Source organism: Salvelinus alpinus, chromosome 14 (genome assembly GCF_045679555.1).
Source record: "Salvelinus alpinus chromosome 14, SLU_Salpinus.1, whole genome shotgun sequence".
Classification (NCBI taxonomy): Eukaryota; Metazoa; Chordata; class Actinopteri; order Salmoniformes; family Salmonidae; genus Salvelinus; species Salvelinus alpinus.
In genome coordinates, this window is record NC_092099.1 from 7,006,591 (window position 1) to 7,032,534 (window position 25,944).

General features: G+C 43.0%; 1 protein-coding gene across 12 annotated transcripts in view; it reads left to right on the top strand.

Annotated features, from left to right (window-relative positions):
• The window catches only part of lmo7a (LIM domain 7a), a 117,155-nt gene that overhangs the window by 20,587 nt on the left and 70,624 nt on the right, over positions 1–25,944 (top strand). For 11 of the 12 annotated variants that reach the window (XM_071340242.1, XM_071340249.1, XM_071340253.1 and 8 more), the window contains 3 exons: positions 3,070–3,140; positions 5,906–5,975; positions 6,912–7,000. The gene's annotated coding sequence lies outside the window, so the exon portion shown is untranslated. Of the gene's footprint in view, positions 1–373; positions 3,141–5,905; positions 5,976–6,911; positions 7,001–25,944 lie in introns of those variants that run through there. The other variant, XM_071340246.1, reaches the window with a different exon arrangement.

Sequence of the window (25,944 nt, forward strand, 5' to 3'; positions counted from 1 at the left end):
CCATTGCATTTTGCATTCCATTGCACACAAAGGAATTCTCTGTTTGGAACATTATTGAAGATTTATGATAAAAACATCCTAAATATTCATTCTATACTTCGTTTGACATGTTTCTATGGACTGTAACGGAACTTTTTTACTTTTCGTCTGCACCTAGTGATCGCGCGTAATGAATTTGGATTACAGGGTTAAACGCGTGAACAAAAAGGAGGTTTTTGGATATAAATATGAACTTGATCGAACAAAACATACATGTATTGTGTAACATGTTGTCCCGGGAGTGTCATCTGATGAAGAATATCAAAGGTTAGTGATTCATTTTATCTCTATATCTGCTTTTTGTGACTCCCCTCTTTGGTTGGAAAATCGCTGTATGCTTTCTGTGACTAGTTGCTGACCTAACATAATGATATGTTCTGCTTTCGCCGAAAAGCCTTTTTGAAATTGGACACTGTGGTTGGATTAACGAGAAGTTTATCTTTAAAATGCTGTCTAATACTTGTATGTTTGAGAAATATGAATTTTGATATTTCTGTTGATTGAATTTGGCGCCCTGCAATTTCATTGGCTGTTGGCGAGGGAACCCCGTTCCCAGACAGGTTAATTTGAGGGGAGAGGGTGTGACTTTTACATGTTTGGAGTGCAGCCCATGGCATTGTTGAATACTCATATCTGATTGGCTTGAAGGGCATTCTAGAGTGTGCATTATTTCCCGATAACTCACAGTATATCCGCATGGTAGAATTAAATGGCTATAGTTATTCTCACATGTTCTATGCTCGAGCTGCTTTTGAAAGCAAAAGTCGAATTGAAAAGATTATTGGCATTGTTGAATTCGATTTTCATAATAGCAAGCTAGGACTGATGGTTTGGCTAGCTAAACTACCAAGTCTGTTTATTTGGTAACTTGCTAGCTACTTCAGTGGATGTTGAACACATTTATACAGGCAAATGAACACATCATCAACTCTGGGCTCTGCATTCTCTGGAAAAGAATGCAATGCTATTGCGTTGTGGAGCACAACTTCTGCGTCGTTCATTATGACGTTTTTTTTTACTCAATGGAGGAACGTAGTCAGAGAAATGCTGATGAATGTCTTGCTCGAGCTGTGTATGCAACTGGGTCACCTCTGATGCTCACAGGCAATGTGTATTGGAAGAGATCTCTGAATGTTCTTCACCCATCATACACCCCTCCAACCAGACATGCTTTATCTACTAATTTGCTAGATGCAGTTCAAGAGAGTTTAAGTGAAGGTCACGCAAATCATAGAGAAAGCAGACTGTATAGCAATCATCTCTGATGGGTGGTCGAATATTCGTGGGAAAAGGAATAATTAACTACATCTCCACCTCTCAACCAGTATTCTACAAGAGCACAGACACAACGGACAACAGACACACCGGTCTCTACATTGCAGATGAGCTGAAGGCAGTCATCAATGACCTTGGACCACAGAAGGTATTTGCACTGGTGACAGACAATTCTGCAAACTTGAAGGCTGCTTGGTCTAAAGTCGAGGAGTCCTACCCTCACATCACACCCATTGGCTGTGCTGCTCATGCATTGAATCTACTCCTCAAGCACATCATGGCACTGAAAACAATGGATACATCCTACAAGAGAGCCAAGAAAATGGTTAGATATGTGAAGTGTGATCAAGTTATAGCAGCAATATACCTCACCAAGCAAAGTGAGAAGAATAAGAGCACCACATCGAAGCTGCCCAGCAACACCCGTTGGGGTGGTGTTGTCATCATGTTTGACAGTCTCCTGGAGGGGAAGGAGTCTCTCCAAGAAATGGCCATATCACAGTCTGCCGATATGGACAGCCCCATCAAGAGGATCAGTCTTTGCGGTCTGGCAAAGTACACTTCCAAGCAATGGCTTTGGGAAGGAAATGCAATATGGCAGTCGTGCCAACATATCTCATCAGCCACCTGGTGGAAGGGACTTTGTGGATCTGAGGCTCTTTCCCTGTTGCCTCCATCATCTTCCAAATCCCACCAACATCAGCCGCCTCAGAGCGCAACTGGTCCTTGTTTGGGAACACACACCAAAGCATGCAACAGGCTGACATATACAAGGCTTGAAAAAGTGGCGTCCATCCGGGCAAATTTGAGTTTTTTTAAGCCCGACAAACAAGCCATTCTCAACAAGGTTGAAAGGTGACAGTGAAGATGAGGCCTCAGAGTGTGATGTTCAAGAGGTGGACATTGAGGAGGTCCAGGGAGAAGACATGGAAGCCTGAGAGGAAGACAAACAAAGCTTTTTACGGATGTATGTCGAAAATGTTTTTGGGAGATATGATGGATCATTGGGGATCATTCAATATTCCCTTTTGATGTTCAGTGAAATCATCCCAACTCATTTAATTAAAGTTCAATTCGTAACTAAATATATTTTTTTATTTCTATTGGAGGATTTAATCATTTGCAATTCTGTCTACTTATGATAAGGTAAAACGTTTATGTTTCTGTCTCCATATGATATGGTAAATATATCCAATGCAATAAACATCTACATTTAAATGGTATTAATATTGATTTGCATATATTTCCGTTATTTCCCATATATTCCGTTAATTCCCACGGAAAGTTTCCACCTCTGAATATTCCCCAAAATGTGCAACCCTATGTGTGTTCCAGTCTGTGTGTTTTGACCACAACAATGGCCTGTTTCTCTTGCTCTGTGTTCCTGCAGCAGTGGTTTGAGATCATGGGAAAGGCATGAGGCTGTAAAATTGTGTGTGTGTGTGTTCCTCTTCTCTCTAGATGCTAGCGTGTAGTCCCTGTGGTCTGCCTGGCTGGCTCCAGAACAGTTTATAGCACTCCCCTTTTCTGTTTACGGGGGTCCTTTTTATAGGAGAAAACACACTAAGTTACTCACTGACTCAGACCCTGAACTGAACTTTCACTCTGCAGGAATTTAGTGGAGGAGACTGAGAAGGAAAGAACGACACAGACCTTCTTCCTCCTACTGTTGTCTACATCCTAACTTTCTTCTCTAGGTTAACTAAGTCTCTCTCTCCCTTTCACTCTGTATCCGTCTTTTCATCCCATTTACAGGGAGTAACCAAGAAAACATTTTGGAGCGACAACTTCCGATCTGCACTGGAAAACGGAGTTTGGTTGTGTGAGTAAGTACTCCTGCTTATCCCAGGTCTCTCTCCTCCCTCTCTGCCCCTCCCCTAGAACTCTACTTCTTCCATGTGAAGTAGTGTTACTGAGATTTCCCGGTGCCAAATTAACTATAGAATGTGTTAAACCACCTTTTGACTTACCTGTAAGATACCAAACCAAAGGTTCTATTGTTAGTGTTTGAATGTCATATTCTGCTCTGTCCCGTCTTGTTTTGCTATGATGTCTTGTTACTTAGATTTCCCAGAGCAGAATGTTACTAGTAGAACCCCACAAAGATAATTTAGTTCCCTGTCTTGTTTTGCTATGATGTCTTGTAATGTATTTTAAAGGTGGATGGTTTTGCCTGTGAGACAAATGTGTTTAGGATGGAGCAGGCTGGGTGCCATCTTGTTTTCTTTAATGAAAGGGGTGGGGTGATAGGCTGTGGAGTAATTGGGATCGCTGTAGCCGAAACCACAGTGGAAAGCAAAGCAGTCCTGCCTCAGCCTTGATGAATTTGAGAACACTTAACTCATGTGGAAGGAGATGTTAGCGTAACGTTATGAAAAGGTTGTGTGCATCTTCTCTCTGTGTGTGTGTGTGTGTGTGTGTGTGTGTGTGTGTGTGTGTGTGTGTGTGTGTGTGTGTGTGTGTGTGTGTGTGTGTGTGTGTGTGTGTGTGTGTGTGTGTGTGTGTGTGTGTGTGTGTGTGTGTGTGTGTTTTCTATTGCTGTGCCCTTACACCATGGTGTTGTTTCAGTGACTCAGAAGAGGGCTGTAATTACCACAGGCCGTTGCTAAATCTCCCTGACCACTTGGGCGGTTCACTCTCAAGCAGACAGACAGACCCTCATTCTGCTGATCTCAACCTGACTCTACTTTTTACCACCCTCAGGAGAATGGCAGACACGTCGTCAGTCAGGCACTTCTCAATGTTTTCTCAATTTCTATGGAAGTAGTCTTCAGTACTATTAGCCTGGTCCCAGATCTGATTGTGCTTTATAGTCAACTCCTATGGTGCTTGTCATGTTTTGCATTACAGTAACCTCAGGCGTTGGCAAGACAGCACAAACGCATCAGGGACCAGGCTACAGTGTTATACTCCAAACCAAAATAACCCATGTATTATGTGAGAACTGCATTGTGTAGTAGTTATGTTTACTGACTGATGAAGCCGTGAACTATCAAACCATTGTTGGCTTAATCAGCAATGGCACAACAAGGCGTCAAAAATGGGGATACTTGATCATATACATCTTATCAAACTCATTACACCATCACACTTCTATGTTTAACATCCATTTTCCTAGATGGATTGTTTCTCCGTGTTTCAATTTCTCATTTACAATGACCTGATCACAGAGGTCAGTGTTTCACACTCTCCTAGATCATTAGTAAGAGCAAAACTTAACATTAAAGTTGGAACCTCCGTGTCTGCCAGGTTTTCTCTTCTCTCGGCTCCTCTCCTCTGTTCTTAAATAAAGTTTACACATTTCATGCAAAAAAAGTCCTTCCCATAAAATGATAAAGTGAGAAAGATTTTAGTTTATAAAAAAACGAATCAGGTTTGGGGTCAATTCCATTTCAATGTAGAAAGGAAATAAAATTCAAATTCCTAATGTTCCACATTGAAAAGCATTGAAGAGAATTGTAATTGTAATTTCAGTGTACTTCCTGAATTGACTGGAAGTTAAATGACTCTGACTCTGAACACTGCATTTCCTCTCCTTTCTTCTCTTCTCTCTTCCCTCTCCTCCCCTTCCCTCTCCTCCATCTCTACCCTCCCCACCTTACCTCTCAGCCCCCCCCCCTCCCTCTTCTGTTCTCCCTCTCCTCTTCTCCCCTCATGTCCAACCCAAGGAGCTGGATACATGGCGGTAATCTGCAGGAAGGGATGGAATGTGTTTATCACTTCCTCCCCACTGTGCCCTTACACCATGTTGACTTGTGTCATGCACAAAGTAGATGTCCTAACCGACTTGCCAAAACCATTGTATGCCCATTTGATTGTGCAGTTGCTGTTCATGTTTTGTCTTATGTTCAACTATATTATTCCATTTGAATTAAGGCGGCTCTTGATACCCAAATAATTCAGTAAGAGTTAAAAGAAACTGCCATAGCACATTCGGTGTGGTCCTAACCTATTGCTACTGTAGGAGCATTGCTCTCTGGCCACACCTGCGTATTATATAAGGGTGAACAGGCCTTAGTTCCCAAAAGTTAAGCCTCTGATTACACTGTAATACCCCATGATGTCACCATAGGAGTTTACACTGTTTTCTAGAAGAGAGGGAGAGCGAGAGTGAAAGGTAGCCTGGTCCCAGATGCTCTATTGCCATGGCAACGACCATAGAAGTTAGCTACAGGACAAACAGATCTGGGAGCAGTCTAAGTGAGAGGTGGGTGTTGTAGTGAAATGGGGTTGTTTCAAGAGAGCTGGGCATGTTTGCAGGTTTTCTGCATTTAGAGACCCGGCCTGTTTCTCAAATGGCATCCCATTTCCTACATAGGGCACTTATTTTGACCAGAGCCCTATAGGCCAATATATAGGGAATAGGGTGCCATTTGGGACGCACCCTCAGCCTGTTTCCCTTGTAGCGCCGTGGCCATTTAGTAAATTGGAGCCAGGTGGCCACAATTTGAAAGGAAATCGTAAACGCACGCAGCACACGCAGACAATTGTGACTGTTTGTGTTCCTCAACCCCGCTAATCAGAACCAAGCAAGCAACCGATGACCACTCTCTTACTATTCCTTTCTCTCTCTCTCGTTCTCTGCATCCAGTCTGATCAACAGGATCAAACCAGGCATCATCAAGAGGGTGGACAGACTCTCCACACCGATTGCTGGACTGGTGAGTGCCATTCGCATCCTTCATATTCAAAGCAGAGCTGGGTCAAAGACCTATGTAAAATACTTTCAAGCACTTCATTTCGTTTGAAGCCAATGGAATAGGCCCAGAAGTCGAAACGCCAAGCTAAATCAAGTTCAGCTCAAATACTTTCAAAAACATAAAATACTGACAGCTTAAAAAAAAATACTTCAAATATTTGTCATATACAGTGCCTTCGGAAAGTATTCAGACCCCTTGACTTATTCCACATTCTGTTACGTTACAGCCTTACACTAATATTGATTGAGTAGATATAGAGTTGAAGCCGGAAGTTCACATACACCTTAGCCAAATACATTTAAACTCAGTTTTTCCCTATTCCTGACATTTCATCCTATTTGCCTGTTAGTTTCAGTCACCTGACCTCTTGTTACATGGCAACCGCATGTTTCCAAAATAATCCTCCACCCCTGAGATTCCACAGATATTCTACAGCATGGGAGGAGAGGGAGAGACGTGTGAGAGAAAGTGTGTTACAGGTTGTAGACGACACTCACTAGGTGGCAGCTCTGCTTTGCATGACTAGGGCTGGTGGGGGGTGGGACTAGTATGTAGCTCTGATGTCATTCTTCTTAGTTCCAAAAACCCTGCCCCTTTGACTGGCCCACACACTCCCACAGGTAGTTTTGGAGCTGTTAATTCGCTGCTGCCTAGCCCCTGCCTACCTGTGTTTGTGTGTTCTGCATTGTCACTCTCTATTTGCTACGCACACACGCTCCTACCTGCCCCTTTCTCAGTTCTTCCCGGTGGTATGAACTTTGGATGCAGCAGTGAAGTGTCGAACTGTTGCGTGTCACATCTGCCAGAGAATTCCTGAGTGATTATTGACGGTGACTGAAGGTGGACACACCTCTCTACCTATCAGTCTCTCAGTCCTGGCTGTCTGTCTCTTTACAGGACAATGTTATAGTCTTCCTCAGACTAAAAGAGGCACAGCTCTTTCGCCCAGGAGACCTCCAAGACACATCCACTAGAGTCGATGTCAAGTAAGTGCTGCTACATATGATACACAGACTACACATATTTACATACCGATGACAATATAATAATTCAATTTTTGTCTATTGACCATTGAAAATTCATTTTTTTGTCTATGACTGATCTGTGACTGGATCGTTATGAGACTAACCTTTGAACAGTGTGAGAGACTCGCCTTTCTCCTAGCTAGACTTTGCATAGATACTTCCTTTGGTGTGCAAGTGTGTGTGTGTGTGTGCGTGCGTGCGTGTGTGACTGGGGTGAATGTGTATCTATGTACAGTTGAAGTCGGAAGTTTACATACACCTTAGCCAAATACCTTTAAACTCAGTTTTTCACAATTCCTGACATTTAATCTTAGTAAAAATTCCCTGTCTTAGGTCAGTTAGGATCACCACTTTATTTTAAGAATGTGAAATGTCAGAATAATAGTATAGAGAATGATTTATTTCAGCTTTTTTTTTCTTTCATCACATTCCCAGTGGGTCAGAAGTTAACATACACTCAATTAGTATTTGGTAACAATGCCTTTAAATTGTTTAACTTGGGTCAAACGTTTCGGGTAGCCTTCGACAAGCTTCCCACAATAACTTGGGTGAATTTTGGCCCATTCCTCCTGACAGAGCTGGTGTAACTGAGTCAGGTTTGTAGGCCTCCTTGCTCGCACACGCTTTTTCAGTTCTGCCCACACATTTTCTATAGGAATGAGGTCAGGGCTTTGTGATGGCCACTCCAATACCTTGACTTTGTTGTCCTTAAAAAGCCATTTTTCCACAACTTTGGAAGTATGCTTGGGGTCATTGTCCATTTGGAAGACCCATTTGCGACCAAGCTTTAACTTCCTGACTGATGTCTTGAGATGTTGCTTCAATATATCCACATCATTTTCCTACCTCATGATGCCATCTATTTTGTGATGTGCACCAGTCCCTCCTGCAGCAAATTTCTCCAAAAAGTATGATCTTTGTCCCCATGTGCAGTTGCAAACTGTAGTCTGTCTTTTTTATGGCGGTTTTGGAGCAGTGGCTTCTTCCTTGCTAAGCGGCCTTTCAGGTTATGTCGATATAGGACTTGTTTTACTGTGGATACAGATACTTTTGTACCTGTTTCCTCCAGCATCTTCACAAGTCCTTTGTTGTTGTTCTGAGATTGATTTGCACTTTTCGCAGCAAATTAGGTTCATCTCTAGGAGACAGAACGCGTCTGCTTCCTGAGCGGTATGATGGCTGCGTGGTCCCATGGTGTTTATACTTGCGTACTATTGTTTGTACAGATGAACGTGTTACCTTGCTCCCAAGGATGAACCAGACTTGTGGGGGTCTACAATTTTCTTTCTGAGGTCTTGGCTGATTTATTTTGATTTTCCCATGATGTCAAGCAACGAGGCACTGAGTTTGACAGTAGGCCTTGAAATACATCCACAGGTACACCTCCAATTGACTCAAATGACGTCAATTGCCTATCAGAAGCTATTAAAGCCATGACATAATTTTCTGGAATTTTCCAAGCTATTGAAAGCCACAGTCAACTTAGTGTATGTAAACTTCTGACCCACTGGAATTGTGATACAGTGAATTATAAGTGAAATAATCTGTCTGTAAACAATTGTTGGAAAAATGACTTGTGTCATGCTCAAAGTAGATGTCCTATCCGACTTTCCAAAACTATAGTTTGTTAACAATACATTTGTGGAGTGGTTGAAAAACGTGTTTTAATGACTCCAACCTTAGTTTATTTAAACTTCCGACTTCAACTCTTTCTATCATCTATCTGTCGATCGATCGATCTATCTATCTCAGGGCTGACAGTGAATGAGTTATGTCTCTGTAAAGAGAGAGATTATGTGACACAAGTCTGACTCAGTTCTGCCTTGCACTGCCTTAAAGGGAAATTCCACCCCAAAACTATATTTTGGTATTTGTGTCATTAGTCCATTGTTGACATATTAGTCCATTTGATAAAGTCCCAAAATGTTTTGCATGTCAGCAATCAAGTTTTCAAAAGAAATCACTTTCGAAATACAGCCGGTATGATGCATTTTCCATCATATGATGTTTCTGTATTTTGAAAGTTATATATTTTGAAAACTTGATTACTGACATTCAAAACATTTTGATAACATGTGTAAAACAGTACAGTGAAATAATTTCTTAAGAGCTCTCCTAACAATGCAGTGTAACTAATTATATAGGTAATAGAAAATACCATAAAAAAAAGGTGTGTTTGCGCGTAATGTTTACAGTTTCTGTGTTGTTCTCCTTCTCACCTGCGCACTGGGCAGAGGTGCACGCGGTATGTCGAACAACCTGTTCAGTTTTCACACAGGTGTGTCTCAGGGAGGTGGCGAGGTGACGGGAGGTAGAGACCGTCCGCGTAAACACATTCACCACGGCAGCAGACGTAGCACGGAGAAACACAAACACATACACTCTATATGCAAAAGTATGTGGACACCCCTTAAAATGAGTGGATTCTGCTATTTCGGGCACACCCGTAGTTGACAGGTGTATAAAATCGAGCACACAGCCATGCAATCTCCATAGACACACATTGGCAGTAGAATGGCCTTACTGAAAGCACCCTCATAAGATGCAACCTTTCCAACAAGTCAGTTTGTCAAATTTCTGCCCCGGTCAACTGTAAGTGCTGTTATTGTTAAGTGGAAACGTCTAGGAGCAACAGAAATGGTTTGTCGAGATCGGTGTGGAAGAACTTGACTGGCAAGCACAGAGCCCTGACCTCAACCCCATCAAACAAAAAATTCTGCTCTGCTAGAGCTGCCCCGGTCAACTGTAAGTGATGTTATTGTGAAGTGGAAATGTGTAGGAGCAACAACGTTGCTAGGAGTGTGTACTAGGAGTGTGTAGGAGCAACAACGAAATCTTCTGATTTCCAAACTGCCTCTGGAAGCAACGTCAGCACAAGAACTGTTCGTCGGGAGCTTCATGACATGGGTTTCCATGCCCGAGCAGCACGCAAACCTAAGATCACCGTGCGCAATGCCAAGCATCGGCTGGAGTGGTGTAAAGCTTGCCGACCATTGGACTCTGTAGCATTGGAAACATGTTCTCTGGAGTAAAAATTCACGCTTCACCATCTGGCAGTCCGACGGTCGAATCTGGGTTTGGCGGATGCCAGGAGAACGCTACCTGCCCCAATGCATAGTGCCAACTGTAAAGTTTGGTGGAGGAGGAATAATGGTCTGGGGCTGTTTTTCATGGTTCGCTCTAGGCCCCTTAGTTCCAGTGAAGGGAAATCTTAACGTTAAGCCTGCAATGACATTCTAGATTATTCTGTGCTTCCAACTTTGTGGCAACAGCTTGGAAGGCCCTTTCCTGTTTCAGCATGGCAATGCCCCTGTTCACAAAACGAAGTCCATACAGAAATGGTTTGTCGAGATCGGTGTGGAAGAATTTGACTGGCCTGCACAGAGCCCTGACCTCAACCCCATCGAACACCTTTTGGGATGAATTGGAACGCTGACTGTGAGCCAGGCCTAATAGCCCAACATCAGTGACAGACCTCACTAATGCTCTTGTGGCTGAATGGAAGCAATTCCCCACAGCAAAGTTCCAACATCTAGTGGAAAGCCTTCCCAGAAAAGTGGAGGCTGTTATAGCAGCAAAGGGGGGACCACCTCCATATTTATGCCCATGATTTTGGAAGGAGATGTTCGACGAGCAGATGTCCACGTAGTTTTGGTCATGTAGTGTTTCTGTGACGAATGGGATTTTCATGACAAATACGCTGTGTAGGAGGTGTGCCACACTACTGATGTAGTCTAATGACTCTCATGGGTGAAGTGTATTATACAGTGTACCCTTTTTACGAAGTGATTCATTAGACAAAGGTGTGTTCCAGTAATGTCTTAAAACATGAAACCACTGTGAAGTGAACCTGACCTGACATGCCAGTGAATCTCTCTCTCTCTCTCTCTCTCTCTCTCTCTCTCTCTCTCTCTCTCTCTCTCTCTCTCTCTCTCTCTCTCTCTCTCTCTCTCTCTCTCTCTCTCTCTCTCTCTCTCTCTCTCTCTCTCTCTCTCTCTCTCTCTCTCTCTCTCTCTCTCTCTCTCTCTCTCTCTCTCTCTCTCTCTCTCTCTGTGTGCTTTAGTGCGTCATTCAGCATTGTCTAATGATGCAGCTTTAAATTAGCCACTCCTTTGATAAGGTCGCGCAAGTAGCAGGTTAATTTCTCCCAGGATTCACAATGACTGTCAACCGTCCTTCTGAGGGCGCTGTCAAAGGTGTGCACGCGCGCAGTAACACACACACACACACACACACACACACACCAAACAAAGCCAACTCTGTCTGTTGGTAACTAACCACACCACACCCTCCGGACCCTAGCAACGCGGTCGGCACAGACAGAATATGAGATACAGATAAGGCAGGAGAGGATAATGAATGGACAGATTCTACAGGAAGTATGCTCCTTTAACACATTTCACACAACCGCAGCCACAGGCGGAATATATCGTTTTCAATAAAACGTCACAATACGTTAGATTTGGCTGCTGGGGGGCAAGGAAAACCCCAGCTCCGCTAAAACCATTGACAACTACATGCCATTTTCAAGGGATTGTTTACCATATGGGTAACACTTTACAATAAGGTTGCATTTGTAAAGGGTTTATAAAGGGGTTATAATGATATTAACGATTATTTAATCATTTGTAAATCCATTAATAAACTGTTATTGCATTGGTCATCATAGTGCAATAACTGGTCAAGTGTTAGCCAAATAATGAGACAATATTTACCTCCAGTTATAAACCATTTATAAATGCACTTACGATTGCTTATAAGATTAATCCTTATGAATCATCACACAACTTTATTTTCATTCGTTTTTCAGTTGAGCAATAGTTATTTTCTCACTTTTAAGTGTGATGCATTGGCACTCTGCATTGGGACCTTAAACACTACTCTCTGTAGCGCCTTGCGGTCACATGCTGAGCAGTTGCCATACCAGGCAGTGATGCAACTAGTCAACCATGCTCAGGTGCAGCTGTAGAACTTTTTGAGGATCTGAGGACCCATGCCAAATCTTTTCAGTCTCCTGAGGGGGAACAGGCGTTGTCGTGCCCTCTTCATGACTGTCTTGGTGTGTTTGGACCAGGATAGTTTGTTGCTGACGTTGACACCAAGTAACTGAAGCTCTCAACCTGCTCCAATACAGCCCCGTCGATGAGAATGGGGGCGTGTTCGGTCCTCCTTTTCCTGTAGTCCACAATCATCTCCTTAGTCTTGATCACTTTGAGGGAAAGATTGTTGTTCTGGCATCACACAGCCAGGTCTCTGGCCTCCTCCCTATAGGCTGTCTCATCGTTGTCGGTGATCAGGCCTATCACTGTTGTCGTCGGCAAACTTATGATGGTATTAGAGTCGTGCCTGGCCATGCAGTCATGAGTGAACAGGGAGTACAGGAGGGGACTGAGCACACACCCCTGAGGGGCCCCCGTGTTGAGGATCAGCGTGGTGGATGTGTTGTTACCTACCCTTACCACCTGGGGGAGGCCCGTCAGAAAGTCCAGGATCCAGTTGCAGAGGGAGGTGTTTAGTCCCAGGGTCCTTAGCTTAGTGATGAGCTTTGTGGGCACTATGGTGTTGAACACTAAGCTGTAGTCAATGAATAGCATCCTCAAGCAGTATGCAAATTGGAGTGTTGTCTAGGGTTTCTGGGATAATGTTGTAGAAGTGAGCCATGACCAGCCTTTCAAAGCAATTCATGGCTACAGACGTGAGTGCTACAGGTCGGTAGTTATTTAGGCAGGTTACCTTAGTGTTCTTGGGCACAGGGACTATGGTGGTCTGCTTGAAACAACATGTTGGTGTTACAGACTCAGTCAGGGACAGGTTTAAAATGTCAGTGAAGACACTTGCCAGTTCTGGTAATCCGTCTGGCCCTGCAGCCTTGTGAATGTTGACCTGTTTAAAGGTATTACTTACGTCGGCTACGTAGAGCGTGATCATATAGTCGTCCAGTACAGCTGGTGCTCTCATGCATGCTTCAGTGTTGCTTGCCATATAAGTAATTTAGCTGGTCCCGTAGGCTCGTGTCACTGGGCAGCTCATGGCTGTGCTTCCCTTTGTAGTCTGTAATAGTTTGCAAGCCCTGCCACATCCGACGAGCGTCGGAGCCGGTGTAGTACGATTCAATCTTAGTCCTGTATTGATGCTTTGCCTGTTTGATGGTTCGTCAGAGGGCATAGACTAATTTCTTATAAGCTTCTGGGTTAGCTTCCGGGCTACCCTTTAGCTCAGTGCGGATGTTGCCTGTATAACATGGCTTCTGGTCGGGGTATGTATGTACAGTCACTGTGGGGACGACGTCATCAATGCACTTATTGATGAAGCCAGTGACTGACATGGTGTACTCCTCAATGCCATCGGAAGAATCCCGTAGCATATTCCAGTCTGTGCTAGCAAAACAGTCTTGTAGCTTAGCATCTGCTTCATCTGATCACTTTTTTATTGACTGAGTCACTAGTGCTTCCTGCTTTAGTTTTTGCTTGTAAGCAGGAATCAGAATGATAGAGTTATGGTCAGATTTGCCAAATAGAGGACGAGGGAGAGCTTTGTATGCGTCTGTGTGTGGAGTAAAAGTGGTCTAGAGGTTTTTTTCCTCTGGTTGCACACTTAACATGCTAGGAGAAATGAGGCAAAATGGATTTAAGTTTCCCTGCATTAAAGTCCTCGACCACTAGGAGCGCCACCTCTGGATGAGCGTTTTACTGTTTGCTTACGGCTGTATACAGCTCATTGAGTGCTGTCACGCCCTGACCATAGAGAGCCTTTGTTTCTCTATGGTGAAGTAGGTCAGGGCGTGACTGGGGGGTATTCTAGTTTATTATTTCTATGTGGGGTTCTAGGTTATTATTTCTATGTTGGTGATTTGTATGATTCCCAATTAGAGGCAGCTGGTAATCGTTGTCTCTAATTGGGGATCATATTTAAGTAGCTGTTTTTCCACCTGTGTTTGTGGAATATTGTTTTGTGTTGGTGCATGTGCACCACTTAGTCACGTTTCGTTGTTTCTTTATTTGTTTTGTCCAAAGTTTCACTATGATAAATAATGTGGAACTCAACATCCGCTGTGCCTTGGTCCGTTTCTACACACGGTCGTGACAAGTGCGGTATTTGTGCAAGCATCGTTTTGTGGTGGTAAATAGATAGTTACGAAGAATATAGATAAACTCTAGTAAATAGTGTGGTATACAGCTTACCCTGAGATACTCAACGGCGTCCCGTTGGTAGGATATTTGTGATCGTAGTTTGTCTATTTTGTTATCCAATGATTGTACGTTAGCTAATAGTACTGATGGTTGAGGCAGATTACCCACTCGTCGTTGGATCTTTACAAGGCACCCCGACCTACGTCCCCTATATCTCTGTGTCTTTCTTATGCGAATCACAGGGATTTGGGCCTTGTCGGGTGTTTGAAGTAAATCCTTTGAGTCTGACTCGTTAAAGAAAAAATCTTCTTCCATTACGGGGTGAGTAATCGCTGTCCTGATTATCTAGGAGCTCTTTTCGGTCATAAGAGACGGTGGCAGAAACATAATGTACAAAATAAGTAACAAATAACACAAAAATACACACACTAGTACAATTGGTTAGGAGACCGTTAAACGGCAGCCATCTCCTCCGGCGCCATTATATAGCTTGAATTCTTTGGAGCATGGATTCTACAAGGTGTGGCATTCAAACATTGCTTAATTGGTATCAAGGGACCTAATGTGCCTGTACTGTTGACACCAGGCAGGATGGGGCCATTGACTCATGGTGTTTATGCCAAATCCTGACTTTACCATCAGCGTGACGCAACAGGAACCGGGATTCGTCGGATCAAGCAATGTTTTTTTCACTCCTCAATTGTCGAGTGTTGGTGATCACGTGCTCACTGGAGCTGCTTCTTCTTGTTTTTAGCTGATAGAAGTTGAACCCAGTGTGGTCTTCTGCTGCATTAGCCCATCCATGACAAGGACCGACGAGTTGTGCATTCCGAGATGCTGTTCTACACACCACTGTTGTACTGCCCCGTTATTTGCCAGTTTGTGGGACACCTCTTAGCTTGCACGATTCTTGCCATCCTCCTTCGACCTCGCATCAACGAGCTGTTTTCACCCAGAGGACTGCCGCTGACTCGATATTTTTGTTTTCTGCACCATTCTCGGTAAATCCGAGACACTGTCGTGCGTGAAAAGCCCAGCAGGCCAGCCGTTTCTGAGATATTGGAACTAGCACGCCTGGTTCCGACGATCATACCACACTCATTCTCCTAGGTCACTAGTTTTGCCCATTCTTACATTCAATCGAATAGTCACTGAATGCCTCGATGCCGGTCTGCCTGATTTATATAGCAAGCCACGGCCATGTGACTCACTGTGTGCAGGAGCGAACCATTTCGTGAACGAGGTGGTGTACCTAATAAACTGGTCACTGAGTGCAAAAATTACACACCGTAGCATACAAATAGCTAAATTAAACTTATTTCAATATCCTTCAAATGTAGCCTATACTGTATTTATATTTGAATAGTCATTGCATAATTTTTTTGCTTTTGTATATAAACATGTTCAATGGAAAATCATTGCGGCATGTGTAATGGTAACGTCATATACAGTGCTTTCGGAAAGTATTCAGACCCCTTCCCTTTTTCCTCATTTTGTTACGTTACAGCCTTATTCTAAAATTGATTAAATAATATTTTTTTCCTCATCAATCTACACACAATATCCCATAACGACAAAACAAAAACATTTTTTTTAATTATTTTTTTAGCAAATGTATAAAAAAAACACAAAAATACTTATTTACAGAAGTATTCAAACCCTTTGCTATGAGACTCGAAAATTGAGCTCAGGTGCATCCTGTTTCCATTGATCATCCTTGAGATGTTTTAACAACTTGATTGGAGTCCACCTGTGGTAAATTCAATTGATTGGACATGATTTGGAAAGGCACACACCTGCCTATATAAGGTCCCACAGTTGACAGTGCATGTTCGACCAGAAACCAAGCCATGAGGTCGAAGGAATTGTCCATAAGAGCTCCGAGACCTGATTGTGTCTCGGCACAGATCTGGGGAAGGGTACCAAAAAAGGTCTGCAGCATTGATGATCCCCAAGAACACAGTGGCCTCCATTATTCTTAAATGGAAGAAGTTTGGAACCACCAAGACTCTTCCTAGAGCTGGCCGCCTGGCTAAACTGAGCAATCGGGGGAGAAGGGTCTTGGTCAGGGAGGTGACCAAGCACCCGATGGTCACTCTAACAGAGCTTCAGAGTTCCTCAGTAGAGATGGGAGAACCTTCCAGAAAGACAATCATCTCCTCAGCACTACACCAATCAGGCCTTTATGGTGATTCTTGCCATCCTCCTTCGACCTCGCATCAACGAGCTGTTTTCACCCAGAGGACTGCCGCTGACTCGATATTTTTGTTTTCTGCACCATTCTCGGTAAATCCGAGACACTGTCGTGCGTGAAAAGCCCAGCAGGCCAGCCGTTTCTGAGATATTGGAACTAGCACGCCTAAAAGTAAAAGGCACATGACAGCCCGCTTGGAGTTTGCCAAAAGGCACCTAAAGAAACAAGATTCTCTGGTCTGATGAAATCAAGATTGAACTCTTTGGCCTGAATGCCAAGAGTCACGTCTGGAGGAAACCTTGCACCATCCCTACAGTGAAGCATGGTGGTGGCAGCATCATGCTGTGGGGATGTTTTTCAGCAGCAGGGACTGGGAGACTAGTCAGGATCGAGGAAAAGATGAACGGAGCAAAGTACAGAGAGATCCTTGATGAAAACCTGCTCCAGAGTGCTCAGACTGGGGTGAAGGTTCACCTTCCAACAGGACAACGACCCCAAGCACACAGCCAAGACAACACAGGAGTGGCTTTTGGACAAGTCGCAATGTCCTTGAGTGGCCCAGCCAGAGCTTGAACCCGATCAAACATCTCTGGAGAGACCTGAAAATAGCTGTGCAGCGACGCTCCCCATTCAACCTGACAGAGCTTGAGAGGATCTACAGAGAAGAATGGGAGGAACTATACAAATACAGGTGCCAAGCTTGTAGCGTCATACCCAAGAAGACTCGAGGCTGTAATCACTGCCAAAGGTGCTTCAACAAAGTACTTAAAGGGTCTGAATACTTATGTAAATGTTATATTTCAGTTTTTTTATATATATTTGCTAGCATTTCTAAAAAAAAACTTTTTGCTTTGTCATTATGGGGTATTGTGTGTAGCATGAAACGTAACAAAGTCTACCTTCGCTGTTAGTGTCTCAGTATCCCTCTGAGGAACAACCTTCGCTGCAGGCTGTGGGGCATTACTCTCATCGTATCTTCACTTTGCTCCCTCCACAATTTTACATGAGTCGGTAGAAAAACAACAACATCAAAACTGAAAGGCTTTCCTCCTTCTTTTTCGTCAGTCATTTGGCCTAAACAATGTGCGTCTACCACACCCGGCATGAACCTTCCTTCTCTGCTATAATGGCGTTCACACACATTCTATGTCCGTTCCTACTGTAGCAAACTGTAGAAAAAGGACATGGCCATTGCTGATTTTATTACAGCAACAGGCTCCTTCGGTCACAGTCCAATCCAAATCAAACCCCTTCTTGTGTTCAGTATTCCCTGCTTCAGCTGTTAAAACAACACATTTCACTACATCTATCAGGTCTATGTGACATCCGGTTGCGGGTCATCCACTGCCATAGCTTCCACAGCTTAATTTGCTCCTTCAACTATTTCCCACACCTCTCTGTAGGAGACCTGTTGTATATTTCGGGCTCCTTGCAACTTCAGACTTGCAGGGCACTCCAGGAATTTGATTTCCACCACAATTGCAACACCGTTCTTCAACTACATGTTGATTTCATTGACACACACTTGAGACATGTCATATCTCATATCTCATATCCTATCTTTACATGTGTAGGCAGATACTCTTCATCAAACGTCATTAAAACGGACTGATTTTCTTCCTTTTTTCCATCCACTACACTGTGCAGGTAACGTGCTCCCACCACTACTAGAGTCTTGTTCTTAAGACATGAAGCCTCAATGTCCAGCGATACTCAGAGTGCGAATTACAACAGGACATTTGGGTGCATCATTTTTTTTTTTATGGGTCTAATAATAAAAATGTTATTTAAACAGTTAAAAATAAATTGCCCTCTAATGTGGCATGAACACAACCAGTCATGATAGTTTCATCTGATTGTCAAACAAATTATTTCAAAGTAGGCTACCTGTGCATGTTCGTCCACTCCAAAATAATTCCAGTACCTGAACTCGCACCATTTAATGAATGGAAATAGACATCTGTTAAAAAAACACCAAAATATGTGCCTAATGACATTCAGCGATTTGCCATTGGTTATGCCTACATGAATTGATGCGTCCTGCTGACAAATTGAGCTTTTTTGTAGCCTAAAAAGTCGGGACACCTGAAATGGGACTGAAACTTTCCCAGGAAAAACGTGATGGTCAGCCTAACATACATGGTCAACTTACTAGACTAGTCTACAATGTGTATTACCATGAACTTCACATAGGCCTACCTGTAGCCAGTGATGTAGTGGTAAACAAATATATGAAAAGGGTGGGAAAACGGCATTTATTTGCTGAGGCAATTTTACACACATGAACACGTGCACAACCGGTATCCTACATTCAGTGTAATACATGAGTTGAAAAAAACATGTTTTACGCCCTAGTTCATGAGTTGTCCATAATTCATGAGTTAATGCTTGGCGTCTTCAGTTCTCATGGGCACACAAATCCAACAATGTAGGCCTATGCCATTGCGAAATCGAACGCTTCTGACCGAAAGAGTAAACTATAGGCCTACTGTCATTAACTTATAGGCTACTTGTTGGATGGATTGGATGCACATTGGTGTCTAGCTGTAGGCTAGTTGTCTGGTGATATTGTCGACCATCAGCTGTATGCAAAGGAAAATCTATGCGTTAAGGAGCTAAGCTGAGGCCATTTCTTTCAATGTGGACTGCGGTGCCACATTGAAACAAGATTTTGAAACAAGACTTTTACCACTGTAAAACATATTTACCACTGCATTTAAAACAAATAGGAGAGTGGTTAAATTAGCATTATTTAGAGACCCCCCTCCCCTCTCCAAAGTTTGACTTTTGTTACATTTAGGGGAGCTAACGTCTCATTCAGGGGAGGAAACTCTGATTCTACCTTTCCCAATGCATCCTTTATCATCTTTGTGACCTAATGGATCTCAACAAGTATAAAGTACATCATTATTAATGAATCGCGCTCCAACAAGAAACTGATTTTTATAATTTACAGCAACTTTTGCTGTATTTTTCGTTGACAGTCTTCCACTCTCTTGCCGAGCTTGCTCAACTCTCCATCAGAATCAACCAGCACTTCTACTTCCACCATGATTGCGTCCATCTACTGCTTCTCCGACCTTCTCTCCATAACCACATCCTCATTACTGGTTTGAACCAGTCCAACAGCTTGTTAAACAGGAATCTCAAACCAACCGGCCATCCTAACGTTACAGTATGGTATGCACTCGCCTATGCAAAACCCATAGAAATAAGAATGAATAGACAGGGCGTCTCCGTTTAAGTCAATGATAACATAATGGGTGGATTGGCAGCCATTTTAAGTGTACCCATGCCAGGAAGTATAAGCAGGAAGTGTACCCTTCAATCTGTGCTGTGATTTGTTGAGTCAACGCAACTGACATTCCAAAAAATGTATACCATGGCATTGTTGAATACTCGTTTTTGATTGGCTTGAAGGGCATTCTAGAGTGTGCATTATTTCCCTCTAACCCACTTAGAGGCAAAAGGCCTCCTGCGGGGACAGGGGCTGGGATTAAAAATACAAAATAAAATATAGGACAAAACACACATCACGACAAGAGACACCATAACACTACATAAAGAGAGACCTAAGACAACAACATAGCGTGGCAGCAACACATGAAAACACAGCATGGTAGCAACACATGACAACAACATGGTAACAACACAACATGGTAGCAGCACAAAACATGGTACACACATTATTGGGCACAGACAACAGCACAAAGGGCAAGAATACATCACACGAAGCAGCCACAACTGTCAGCAAGAGTGTCCATGATTGAGACTTTGATTATGGTACATCAGCACGGTAGAATTCAATGGCTGTACTTCATTATCAGCGTTGCAGAATTCAATGGCTATACGTCATTCTTACATGTCCTATGTTTGAGATGCTTTTGACAGCAAAAGTATAATTGAAAACATTATTGCCATTGCTGAATTCTGAAAGTTTGATTACTTTGTTCTGTTACCAAGGCAACTACTGTAGCTATCTATTAAAATTACTAGCTACTCAAGTGGATGTTGAACACATTTCTACCTTAAATTATAGCCACGGTATAAAAGGGATAATCAACTCTGGGTTCTATGCGTTCTCTGGAAAGTAATGCAACTCCGTGGAAGGTTAGTTCCACTCTGCTAGCATGTAGTGGAACCAGATTATGTGAGCGGAGTTGGATTACATCGAGGAGCAGGTTTCCCAAAGGCTGGAGCGTTGGCCTTCTCACCTGCTCCAGTAGCGCTCACTTAACAAGTTTAGGGCATGCCCGGCCCAGCATGCATTTGTAGTCTACTTGTGTGCTGCTATAGCCCCTTGCTTTAGCTACTGTCACGGAGTTCACTAAATATTTTCATAAAGAAACTGATAAAACACACAGGTGCAAAATCAAGTTGACTTAGAGAGGTGAGGAGGAACAAGAGGGAGTGCGTTGATGGTGTGTCCACAACTAAAGAATCATTGTGGAATCTGACACGTATCCCAAAAGCATGATAGTATACTTACTACGTGCACATGCTAACAGAAAGGAATGACGTGGGTCGCTGGTTAAGTATGGCATTGTAGCAAAGTATTAATAAACAAAAATTCTGATCTCTTATAAGTTATGTCTATACAGTAGGCTATAATTAATTTTGACCCAATAGGCCTGACATATTACCTCTTTCAAATTACTTTACGTTTTGATAGGGTTATTTTGCCTAAAAACGTTTAGGCCTACCTATACATAAAAAAAAACTTTAAAAAAAACTGCATCACTGCCCAGCCTGGCAAGAGTGGCCTGAAAGGTGTTTAGCATCCCCAGTGTGAAGAGGGTATTTGCGGCTGCTGGCCTGCTCTCCAGGCACCATCGCATGAGCTTGAAGCCAGACTCTGGCCAAACTCGTGTTTCTAAAAATGAATTCAAAGGCACTAGACTGAGCCTAATAAAGCATTTTACTTTCATTTGTATTTAATTCTAAGTAAGTCACAGCCTATATGCACAATTTATAGACTATAACGATTTAATTCAACAAAATGTTTCAATGCTGAGCCTTAATGTCCCTGCCTGCCTAGTGTGTCGCACTCGCAAATGCTTCACAATGTATTTCTTTGTAGGCTATATAGCCTTGGAATAATTTAAATAATAGGCTAATAATATACCCGAAGTAATACATTTGTGTTCCTCCTTAGGCTACCTGTCTGGCTCTTGACCTATTTAGAGGGTTTATATGCTGTTTAATAGGACATGTAGCCTATTTCAGACGATGAACGCTTCTTTAGTCACCTTTTCGTGTTTATTAAAATACTTTTCACTCAAATCATATGGCTTGGTTTCAAAACCAAATGGTAGGTCCAGGTAGTCACAAAAATAAATGGGTGTTGGTCAAATGGCGATTTTAATAAATGGAGCGAATTTGGAGTGGCAGGTTTTTTTTCTCCTGTGAGTGAGAAACGCTTTTTAGTGGAGCAGTTGGAAAGGAGGTGGAGCTCCAGAGCAGTGTGCCACCACAGCTCCTTAAGCATGAGTGGGATTTCTGACCGCTCAACTCCACTCACATACTGTGTGGAACACACCTTCCACATCTTTGATTATTTCCCATAGAACGCATAGCCCCACCTTGATTATCCCATACACATGCCATTGCATGAACCACATCGGTTAGCATCATTTTATTGAACATTCTACATTCCCATGGCAATCCAGCATCAGTTTATAGGACATTCTAAGATACCATGGAAATTATTGCATCACACACTACCAGGCAACCATTGGGAGTGTACCAATGGCTTTACGAGCCAATTACCAGTGTTAGAGCTTCCAGGCCCGTTCTATTTATTCTGATGTCTATGGCAAAACCTCTCCTGGTGGTCGTCTTGTTCTTCTGGTATTTTGGCAGCCACAAACAAACGTTAGAGGTGAATGCTGCCACCTACTGTACTGGAGTGTACAGCTTACCGACTAAATGATAAAGAAAAACGAAACCCTCCTACCTAATCCTTTACTACTAAGAACATAAAAGAGCCCTACTAACTTCTAACAAACCCTACCCATAACCCAAATCCCTTCCAACCCCCACCCATCCCCGTCCAACCTCAGCAACCCTACACATCAATATTATCCCTCTCCCACATACCGGTACTTACAACAGTACATCAACACATGCTTCACTGTTTCATCAACCATACATTCCATACACAAACCATTCACGTGCTTGCCAACCAGATGTCATAGGCGCAACAGAGCAAACATCACCTCTTCCTTCCTAATCTGACCTTTAAATGCTGGCCCTTGGGCTCGCTGTCCCTCCGCTTCTGCCACACATCTATCATAATGGCTCTAATCTTACATTTGGCCTCACCAACCTTTCCCGGTCGTACTGTAACAGGGTTCTCCAAGTGGAGGAAGTTTATTTTGTTGTGTTGTTTATTTATTTGTGTTTATTTTTTTTGTTTATTTTTGTAAATGTTCTTGTATATCAGCGTATGTATTTTGTTACGTGTTGTGTTTTTTGTGGAACCCGGGAAGAGTAGCTGCTGCTTCTACAAAAGCTAATGGGGACCCAAATAAACACGTAAATGGCGCTGTTCGGCTCGGCGCGATTTTCTGAAAATCCATCTATTTTTACTCCTGAATTTATTTTGGCTTGCTATAACAAAGGGGCTGAATACTTATTGACCCAAGACATTTCAGCTTTTCATTATTAATTCATTTGTAAACATTTCGAAAAACATGATTCCACTTTGACATTATGGGGTATTGTGTGTGTGTGCAATTGAATGTTCACTATTTTGGGCTTTGGAATTCCCATTTAAAAAGCTATAATAATTTTAATGGCATTATTTCACAATGCATTTCATGTCCATTTTATTTTTAAACCAAAATCGAAAACCGTGAATATTTTTTTATTGAACCGACCTCAAAAAGCACATCTCTCAGCATTACCGCTGGCTGGTGTATACGTCTCTATTACCCAGCCTTACGTAACCTAACCACTGATAAGTCTGATAAGTCTGTCAAAAGTGCACATACCTTGGATGAAAATTGCCATATGTCATGAAAAAGCTGTTGGGTTGACGATACGGACTGATAAGACATTCCTTATGAAAACATGAGGTTGCATGTGACGTGTAGAAAATATTCTGTAGTAAACACAAATATAAATTCAGAATCAAATGTTAATTTCACTACAATAAGCCGCATCAATGTTGTTTTAGAGAGTTTGGCCAACTGGCTCACAACCACAGACCACATGTAACCACGCCAGCCTCTTCACCTGTAGGATCATCTGAGACCAGCCACTCAGACGTCTGATGAAACTGTGGGTTTGCACAACTGAAGAATTTCTGCACAAACTGTCAGAAACCATCTAATATGCGTGCTCATCGTCCTCACCAGGATCATGACCTGACAGTGTGTATGGCGTCATGTGGGCGAGCGGTTTGCTGATGTCAATGTTGTGAACCACCGCCCCATGGTGGCGGTGGGGTTATAGTATGGGCAGGCAGACAACGAACACAATTGCATTTTATCGATTTGGCAATTTGAATACACAGAGATACCGTGACAAGATTCTGAGGCCCATTGCCGTGTCATTCGTCCGCCGCCATCACGTCATGTTTCAGCATGATAATGCACAGCCCCATGTCGCAAGGATCTGTACACAATTCCTGGAAGCTGAAAATGTCCCAGTTCTTCCATGGCCTGCATACTCAGACATGTCACCCATTGAGCATGTTTGGGATGCTCTGGATCAACGTGTACGACAGCGTGTTCCAGTTCCCGCCAATATCCAGCAACTTGCCATTGGAGTGGGACAACATTCCATAGGCCACAGTCAACAGCCTGATCAACTCTATGCGAAGGAGATGTCGCGCTGCATGAGGCAAATGGTGGTCACACCATGTACTGACTGGTTTTCTGATCCTTTTTCTAACTGAACATTTTCATTTGTTGGGAGTTAAGGTAGAAAATGGTTTCGCCCTAGTGTAAACTACCCCGGTCTGTGCACATTCTAAGCAATCAGTAACATTCATGATGGATTCAGTGTCAAGGACACACTGGTGCTCCTGAGGAGTGAACTTAATAAAAATTCTCCAAATACTACCTGCAGCTTAAATATGGCGTATTTAGCCCTGCTTACGTTTAACTTTGTGGCCTGTCGGCTTCCTTTCTGTGTCTGAGAGACAGACTACATTTCTGGTCCAAAGTCCCTCTGCTGTTGGCCTTTTGGTTTAGCAAATTATTGACATGAGGAGTTTACGTCACAGCCCAAAAACAGAACTGCACAGAGGATTCTGAGGGAGGTAGAGTACAAACATCTTTGTCCCCTGAGGAATTTAAATGACCGTCAACAGACGGTTAGCTAGAGGAGTGGCAATGTGGCACGATAGCATATGATTACGTAATACTCTCTGCCACAGTTGATCAAGCAAACTGTCTGATTTACAGGGTGGAGTTCCTTTTTGTCAGACCACAATCCTCACAAATGATTGACGGCTGGATATTAAAGTTTACTTTAACCCATTGAGATACACGTATACAGGACCTCCTCGAATATGAGATGGTGTAATTGACATTTCAGCATTTCCCTAGTAGGCGGAAAGAAACAGAGTTTGTTTGGTGGTTTTACCTCCACAATGACAAGGCTGGAACTGTCACTTTTCCTCAGTAAAGCAAAAAGAAAGTACAAAAAAAAATCTGTTTTGCATTTATGATGTGTCTGTATGACAAACTCGCACTGTATTGGTTTGGTTTCCGCTCAAACTGTCAGGACCGCTCAAACTGTCTGTCCTCTATGCAGCCATGTGTGAACTGTGAAGAAATTGTGAAACGGAACGAGGAGTGATGGTGAACAGCCAATAAAGTCCTCTCTCTTCTCCATGGTTACAGCACTGGCTGTAAACGGCAACGGGGCAACACAACACAAGGGCTATATTTGTGCTCGCTGGCTGGAGAGAGAAATGCCAGCCTCACCCTGTTTGCCCGGCCCGCTTCTCCTCTCACTCACCAACAGTGGCTGTAGTGTCTGATTAAGTGTAACACAATCCCTTTCTCATATATATATATATGTATGTATGTATGTGTGTGTCACCTCCAAAAGCTGATGCCAGACTGATCTGACATTTCCTTCAAATTTTTCATAACACTTCATCGATACTGGGTGACAAGGTGTTATGTGTACGTATAAATGTGGGTTATTCATTGATGAAGAATGCAGAGAGGAAACATTCCATGCCCTGGCTGAATCAACCAATCAATCATGCAGAAAGACGGGTGATCTTTATTTTTGCTGTTGTGCTGACTGCACTGCGGTGCACACCCATTCATTTAAGGCTTTGGTATTTTTATTTTGGGATGGTGTACTTTCAGTACAACGTGGTGTTTAGGTAGGTGGGGTCAGTGTGTTGAGGCATCACTCATCAGGAATGGCAGACCTACCCATCCATTGTCAGTGCGTGATGGCATTGACGCACTGCAGGGCTTGTCATGGGTGAGTGGACAAATGGGTCATTGGTATCTTATGGGTGTGGCCATGATGCTCCTCCTGGGTGGGTGTTAGTTCTGATTTATAGTTCCATCTCTGGTACAGTGTTGCTGATGGACATACACAGAAGG